This window comes from Silene latifolia, chromosome Y, assembly GCF_048544455.1.
Source record: "Silene latifolia isolate original U9 population chromosome Y, ASM4854445v1, whole genome shotgun sequence".
NCBI lineage: Eukaryota > Viridiplantae > Streptophyta > Magnoliopsida > Caryophyllales > Caryophyllaceae > Silene > Silene latifolia.
Window position 1 is genome coordinate 448,954,465 of NC_133538.1, and position 6,226 is coordinate 448,960,690.

The 6,226-nt window shown below is 34.2% G+C and overlaps 1 long non-coding RNA gene across 1 annotated transcript; it reads left to right on the forward strand.

Moving 5' to 3' along the window:
* The first annotated feature begins 1,237 nt into the window (after positions 1-1,237).
* On the forward strand, positions 1,238-4,989 carry LOC141626981 (uncharacterized). The gene is made up of 4 exons (XR_012536543.1): positions 1,238-1,400; positions 3,062-3,217; positions 3,591-3,701; positions 3,786-4,989. It is a non-coding gene; the product is annotated as an uncharacterized LOC141626981 (long non-coding RNA).
* Positions 4,990-6,226: the final 1,237 nt, after the last annotated feature.

A 6,226-nucleotide genomic window follows, 5' to 3' on the forward strand; every position in this document is an offset into this window, starting at 1 on the left:
CAAATTAATTAAAAGGAAAGGAAGACAAATGGAAATATACCAACAATGAGGAACAACAAGAACAATGAAGAAACAATGAAGAAACTTGTGAAAGAAATTTTGAATCTTTGTAAATTGATGAAGAATTGTCACAAATTACAAGGAAATTGAATCTCCCTTCTTTCTCTATTTTAATCTCTCTCTAAAACTAGATTAAGATCCTTAATTTTCTGGAAAAGTTTTGCCACCGAGGGGTATAATTAAACAAAGGTAGGAGGAAATACAAGAAGGGGCGGAATTTGCCACCGAGGGGTATAATTATACCCGGCCGGGTAAGGTTTTGCCACTCTGTAACAATACATGAAAATTGCTTAGAAACGTAGAAAACGTCTAACGGACAAAAGTTCACCCGCTAGGGTAAACTTTCACCCCTCCTCGACATGCTCCATATGACCTCCTCCTTCCTCTTTTGTGCCAAGTCCTCTCCGATTTCCGTCCCGCTAGAGTCCTCGGGAAAGGTACCTACAAAAGGGCTTGTAAGTACGGGAAAAAATTTCTCGAAACATGACTTACACTAAGCATGAGGGAAATGATGCGGATAAAGGTAAAACTAACTAAACGAGCTTAATATGCTTGTTTTATAGTGACAAAAAGGGTCTGAAAATATAAAAAAATATGGGGATGAAAATGGTGCTATCAAATCTCCCCACGCTTGAGCTTTACTCGTCCTCGAGTAAATGGGGAATTAAGAACAAGACCCTTAACTAGAACAAACATAGGCTATACTAGCTACACAATATCCGAGGGTAGGCATTTAAAGGGCCTCCTCCGTCCCTTCAACTCATAATAAGGTAACCATGAGGTGGGATACCCTATTTCAAGGAAATTGGGGTCTTGCCAAAACTTAGAAACATCCAACATTAAAGCACAAAGAGAAAAGTAAGGATGCATCAACAAAAGGTCGTCCGCTGTCCTCATCTAAGCGGGGTTTTGACAACCGAGACAAGGAGCACTACTACAATTTATGGCTAAAAGAAAGCCCCTTCAAGAACGGTGGATAGCGGAACTGTTCTCTTTTAAATTTTTAGCTTAGGCGCGTATATAGGATTTCAATAGAGAACGGTTGTATGTTTAGACCGTTCTAGTAGATTAACAAAGAGAACGGTTAGGTTTGACCAACCGTCTTAATAAATAAAAGAGACCGGTTTAAATCTGAAACCATTCTCCTTAATAAAACAAACATCACGGTCTCAATAATTGCGCATTTTATTTTACTAACATTGACATACCATTTATACTTCTACTTCTTTCAAAACCCCTATGCCCTAAAAATTAAAAGATTCATCTCTTCCACCGTCGCTCCTCGTCAGCTGCAACCTCCGTCCTCTGGCCTTCGCTGTTGTTGATCGTCCTTATTGCTGGTAATTATTCACTCTTTATTAACTCATATGTCTGATTCGCATAATTTGGTTGATTGACATCGGCGCTGCTTTAGAGTACGTTTCTGCCTACCCTTACTAAACTAAAGGTCAATCAAAGTTCTGTCCCTGGAATAAATGCTTCAACGTGTTCTTCCTTTTTTCATTCATGGATTAATTGTTAGTTATTCGTCTTTCTAGTAATATTCAATTTTCTAGTTATTTGATTGAGTTATGAATGCATCATTATCGATATAAATGGTGTTTGATGTATTGTTTGTTTATGTACATCATCTGTTTGGGGTATAATAAGTTTGATTCAGTATTGTTTGATTGAGTATGTACGCATTTGCCATAATTTCTACTTTTGGGATCAAAACTTTTGTGGTTTGCTTAATTAAAAAAGAACTAGATTCAGCGGATCGCTTTACAATTATATGGTTGAAATTCGCAATAGGGATTGAAATATTTTCTACTTAGTGTTAAGTATTGGGTTTAGAGTAGAATGACTGACGATTGATTGAATGCACTTTTTGCTTATTAGTTAATTATCTGACAGATTGAATTCAAAAATCTGAACATCTAATGTTCCACTGATATATGTTTCTTAGTGATAATTCATATTACTTTTGACAATAGTTTTAGGAAATGGAAATTTGTGACTTGGACTTGGTCACATAGAGCATACTCGAGTGGGAGTTTACCACGGCCAAAGCCTATAGTGTCTAGGAGAAAGAAAGTCTGTTTGCGGTTAGCCGTGTAGTCGTGCTAAGATGTATTGTACTTTATGTGAACACCGGCGAGTTTATGCCTTGAATAATTTCTAAAACAAGAAGATAATTATTTAGTGAAACTGAGGTTAGTAACTAACTGGAACAAGTCATTAAATAAAATGAAAGGGAATAAAAAAGGGTGTTTTCCATGAATAATGTTAGTATAGAAAATATTTCCCTATGTATGGCTATTTTAAAAATATTTCCCACCATATAGTCCATGTACGGTTGGATAATCCACACCAAAAAATTGGTACAGAATTGGCATTTACTCAATTACAATATAATAATTCCGGTATTATAGAGAACCAATACTGTTGGTTTATTTACAAGCATATTAACTGATCAATATGTGTAAAGATCCGAGTTCAATACTTCAATTTTTCATTTTTAAATCTCGGCTAGCTATAATGTTATATGACTAATGTCATTATCTTAGTTTAGCTGTGTATGCTATTCAATTCATAAGACATATCTAATATTTAAATTTATGATGACTAGTATACTTTGTACAAGGCTTTTATGTTGTTGTATACCATATAATTCTTTCTAATTCTTGCCGGATATTTCATGTAATCTTCTTGTATAAATGGTTAGAGCTGGTTATTGGTACTTGTGTATCGGGTGCTCACATCCTGGTCATGTTGAACTTGTATATACTTATATAAACTCAAGGATGGTGATCCTAACAAAAATTCACAATGATGTTTTAGTTTCTCTTTGTAAATGAAGCTATGTTGAAGTATACTATGAGAACTCTTTTTATTATGTTCATCAGAAGATGACATGCTAGTTTATAGCTTTATACTTTCTTGTATAGCTTTATACTTTTTTGCATATTAATATCATGGTAAACTTTGATAACTTCATTTAATTTGGTCATTTGTGAAGAGCGTTTTCACTGTCATCAAAGACCGTCATGTTTGGTGTCTCCAAAAGGCAGAAAATTCATGGAGAAAGTGGAAATGCACCTTAGTCCATGAGTGACTATACCACAAGATGGGAGCAATACAGAGGACACGACCAGAGTTTTATAACCACATAATAGTAAGTTCCATTTCTTATTTTTTATTTTGTTTAGTTCACTTATTTTTATGAACCATTTGAACAAGTTTAGTTCAAATTGTTGTAGGTATTTGAGTGAACTTACTAAGAGTCTGAGACTATGAAGTCCACTAGTTTTTATGGATTCTTGTACTTCAAGCCGTTGTCTAAATTTGCAGCTGTAAGTAGTGAAAATTATCGATCAGATTATATTGCTAGAGATATGACATGTACGAAGTGTGGTAGGGGTCGAAAACTTATATTTGCAGCTTATCCGGAAGGGTAAACATAAACTTTTGCGTTTTCAAATTTCTATTTATTTATTCCAAGCTAATTACGTGAAAATATTCTCATTATTCACTTTTTTAAATCGAAGCGATCATTGGATAATGTTGGCTGCGATTATTCGAGGTGAAAGTATAGTGTATTGGTGTGATCCACTTGAATATCTGGGACCTTGACAGTTTTTCGTGGAAACAATTACTAGGTAAATAATTTATTGATTATGCTTTATATTAGTTATTTTAGTTATGTATAAAGTGACGACTTATTTTAGTTAAATGAAATATAGGGCCTTCGAGAAAAGAAACACTATCGATCCACTTGCCGGGTTCAAAAACCACTTACTTGGAAATTAATTGAGGTATTATATATTCTTAATTGTCCAGATTAGCTATAATCTCAGTTAGTATCTTTGCATCCGTCTTTCCCTGCACCTTCCACGAAATACTCTTTGTTTTGTTATTTTTGTCTTGGCATAGTAAATACTGTAAAACCATAGCAACAAGGTAGTAGTTACACCAGCTATTTTTCCAGTGTTTCTTTCTAGCTATTTTTCTAGTGTTTCTTTCTTGCATTTTCTATGAGATGACCAATGAACCTTCCTCCAAAGACTATATGTCCTCCCTTGAATACTTAACCACTGGCAAACCAACAATTGAAAAAAAAAATGAGTATGGGATTCCATATCAGATGTGCACAACACACTTCGGTTTATCAAACATAGCTCCTATGACATATTTGATTTAACGGTGGGTAACTTGAATTCTATGGCCTTTGCAATTTTCAAATTGTGAAATTGTGCGCTGGTATTACCTCCTTTATCCAAATAGCTTTATTAGTCCATCTTACTCATGGAAAATGAGGTCTAAAGATCTCATAAGTTGCCCCTAAGCTTACTTTATCACCCTTAATAATTGTTTTTATAATAGGGAGTAGATATAATATGTATATCTCATCCCGAGTTTCTATTTTAGTGTTCTCGTCAGCCTGTTAGGACGTATTATGAGGATATTATGTTTGCTGATATATGTTGGAGATTAAAGAAAGATATATTAATATTCTCCCAAATGTATGTTTTTTTTCTTTACTTTAATCATTTCCATCTCTTTGTTTTTCGCATTTCCATCTTAGGTAATTATTTTACTTTACACATCTTATGTAGTATATTAACTACATTTTTTTGGGTGTCGTGTGTATATAGTGTTGGGGCTGGTGTCCTCTACAGTTAGTGCAATAACATTTAAATCTCTAAAAGGATCAAAGGGTATACTTTTGTATTATTATCAGTTGGTCCACGTTTATCAATAACGGCTGGCTTGCTAGATAAGTTTGACGTTATTGTCATACTGATGGCGGTGATCAACTGGTCCCTAAAAGTCACACCTATAGGATACGTTTGAGAGATGTGACGGTATGAAAATACAGTCATGTTGATGCCTAATTTGACTAAGCAGTTAGTCGGAGTTATTGACTAATAATTAGTCAAACGCGATGTTGAGATAATTATTTAATACGGATTAAATAATAATGGCTAAGGCGAATTAAGCAGTTAATTCGTAAATTAAATATAAACGGTTATATTTAATTAATGTATATTGAATTAATTAATTATACAATATTGTCATTGTCGGACAAGTATTAATATATCGACTGAGTCATGTTACTAGTTGATATTTTAATAACCGATATCCGATGACGATTTATAATAAAAATCCCGTCATATACATTTTAGCATTTTGAGTCGGATCACGAGTTTAAAAAATAAGGAGGAAGTGAAAGCCCACTCCCTCCCCTTGGCTCACGGTTTGGACAAACCAAACAAAAGGAGAGGCTCTCTCTCCTTTTGCCCTAATTCATTCATTTGAAAGAAAATTAGGGTTTTGGAGCTCTCTTCTCTGAAATCCTAGATCTCTCATCGAAAAACCTCACAAAAAGGCTCTCTCAATATTGCAAGACAATTAGAGAGCAATTCTTGCACAAGGGGCATAGTCTCAGACGATCTTGGGTGCAACGATTAGGAGGAAATCTACTTTGATTTCTGTTCTTAGGCCGAATTTCAAAGGACCCGAGGTTGATTCTTGTTCTTTATCGTTTCTCTATTGTTTTTCGTTTATGACCATAAATCGCATGTTAAACTTACATTATAGTCCTAAAATTTAAGGGATATTTACGGATATTTCCCTACAAGTGGTATCAGAGCGAGGCCACGTAAATTTTTCATTGTGATTTTCATTAAACGAATTGAATCGATATTTTTTTTGCATAAAAAAAAAACCGTGCGGCCGAATCATTATTCACGGCTGTTTTTTTTTTTTTTTTGCATTGGGAGCCGTGCCACACGGCTTACTGGTGATCAGTCTCAATCGTCTGATTTTGTTTTTCGATTTGTTTTTGCATATTGTTATTTTAAACGATAATCATAGCAATGTGTTAAGATTTTGTCAATTGTAATTTTGTTTTAATACGGATTATGTTCAAATTGCAATTGGTGTTTTTTTGTTCAATTGTTGGTTTTGGCCGAGCTAATAAAAATTTTGAGCCGCTGAAATTTTTTTTTTTCCTTGCTCTCTTTTGCTCTCGGCAATTCGCTGAAAAAAAAAAAAAATTTGATGTTTTTTTTGTCACGGTCCAGCCGTGAAAAAGAAAAAAAAAAAAATTTCGTGTTCATTTTTTTTTTTCGGCCCTATTGTGTAAACAATACGGATTTTTGCACTCGCTTGATAGTGAAAC